Raw genomic sequence first — 2500 nt, forward strand, 5'->3', positions numbered from 1 at the left:
ACTGTTAAATATTTTCTAATTTGGCTTGTTCTGTTTCATGGATTACTGTATCTTCCCCTATTTTATTTTTATTTCATCATTCAATTCCAAAGTAAATTTTATTTTCAACTTTTTGATTAAAGAATAAACTTCGAAATGACTTTAATGATCACTAACATCAACTTGTAAGACCACCATTGCAATAACCTACCAACAGTGCACGCAAAAAGACCAATTAGTGTAAGGTACAGATTTCCGTCCTTCGAAAAAGCCTGTTTGCCCCCCCCCCCTCCCCCCCCCCCACCATAGGCAGTCGGGAACTGTACCTCGTAAATTTGATATTCTCGACCCCAGTGTGTGTTGAGTATTCTCTTGGTGCTGAGCGTGCGAGGTGCAGGCAGGTAACGGTGAAAACGTAACACGGAATATTACAGGGTCGAAGGCTTTGTTTTTTCTTATGTTCAATACTGGAGTGGTATGTAGTATAGACGCTTGACTTGAATAATAAATAATATTGAAGGGAAAGTAAAAACATAGTGCTGAAGATTGAAAAAAAGCAAATAAACAAACAGAACAAAGAAGATTAGCTCTGTATATAACTGTTTATCTACCTATCTATTTACCTAACCATGTATTCAACTATTCTTCTAACCCTCCATCTTCTGCCTATCTATCTATTGTATATATGTACTTGCATATGTAACCGTAAATTTATCTACATAAATAAAGATAAACATACACATAAACATACGTGCATAGATTCGCAAACACACACACATACACACACACACACACACACACACACACACACACACACACACACACACACACACACACACACACACACACACACACACACACACACACACACACACACACGCAAACACACACACACACACACACACACACACACACACACACACACACACACACACACACACACACACACACACACACATACACACACAAACAAACAAATACACGCGCGCGCCATCACCACCAACACCATTTCGTTGCCAAGACCAACCTTAGGTATTCAGTACACACAAGTATTTGTAGTTCCTTTATAGAAAGTGGAAATATCTTACTTGCAATGGGTTTGGGTAATGGTTATTCCCCGTAGCATTGCACAAAGCAGTACTACAACGCTGTCGCTCGAGGATCACTTCAAGTAAAAAGCGTGGCCACAGCACCGAACTCGGCTGTAATGACATGCTCTGCAGATGGGTACTGTGGCGAGAGCTTATAAATTTCCAGGGAGGAACGCATAGTCGAAATCCTCCCTGCGACTATGCAGTGCTTTGACAGACAAATGCGCTGCAAAGAGCATCCGGGCAAGCAGTTACCTGTGTGGAGAATAGGTAAGATTTGCCGTGGAATCCTCTGCTGTGACCGGGGAAAGTTCGTTGGACTGGAAAATATCGCAGGCTAGAGAGCAAAAATACGTCGAGTTGGATCCCGTGGCGGCATTTGGAGACATTCGACCCGGGTTAATCCCCTTGCCGCGAGAGGATGCCTGCGCTTCAGAAAGAAAAGCTGGATCTTTGTATTTCAGAAAAGGAAAAGGAAAAAAAAAAAAAAAAAAAAAAATATATATATATATATATATATATATATATATATATATATATATATATATATATATATTTGAAAGTTATCAATCTATCAATGTATGTGAAACAATTTCTATGTTTCACTGATTTGATACATGACTACCTTAGAGACATTCTAATCGTGGCTATCAAAAACATAACCTCGGCGAAGGTAACTAGATTCCCTCAATCGATTCCCTTACCCTAGGAACTTGAAAATTGGTTAGCAATCTTTTCTAATGCAAATACAAATGTAGATTACCAGATACCAATGAGAAAGTTGAAATTAGCCTTACTCTCTACCACTTTTCCTTATATTCTCCGCTCCTTTCTCTCTCCCTTATTTCTAGTCTTTCCCATACCTTCTCCACACTTTTCTCCCTTCCATTACCCTCCCCTCTTCTTCTGTCATCCTAATCCTTCCTCTCTCGTTTCCTACATCTTCTGTCCTTTCCCAAACCTGTGCCATCTTCCACTCAACACCCTCCCAGTTCTTACCCTCTCCTCTCCCTCCCTTTCCTTCTCACTTATCCCGCCCCCTCTCTTTCTCCTCCTTAGCTCTCACCCCTTCCTCTTATTCCTCCTCCCCTCCCCCTATCCCTCGCCCCTCCCTCTCCCTTTCCCTCGCCCCTCCCTCCCTCCCTCCCTCCCTCCCCCTTTCCCTCGCTCTTCCCTCCCTCCCTCCCCCTTTCCCTTGCCCTTCCCTCTCTCCCTCTCCCTTTCCCTCGACCCTCCCTCCTCTCCTCGCCTCTCCCTCCTCCTCTCCTCGACCCTCCCTCCCTCTCCCTTTCCCTCGCCCCTCCCTCCCCTCCCTCCCTCTCTCATTCCCTCGCCCCTCCCTCGCCCATTCCCTTCCTCCCTCTCCCCTCCCTCCCTCCCTTCCCCCTTTCCCTCCTCCCTCCTTCCCTCCCTTCCCCCTTTCCCTCCCT

The sequence above is a fragment of the Penaeus vannamei genome, chromosome 15 (genome assembly GCF_042767895.1).
Source record: "Penaeus vannamei isolate JL-2024 chromosome 15, ASM4276789v1, whole genome shotgun sequence".
In the NCBI taxonomy this organism is placed as follows: Eukaryota; Metazoa; Arthropoda; class Malacostraca; order Decapoda; family Penaeidae; genus Penaeus; species Penaeus vannamei.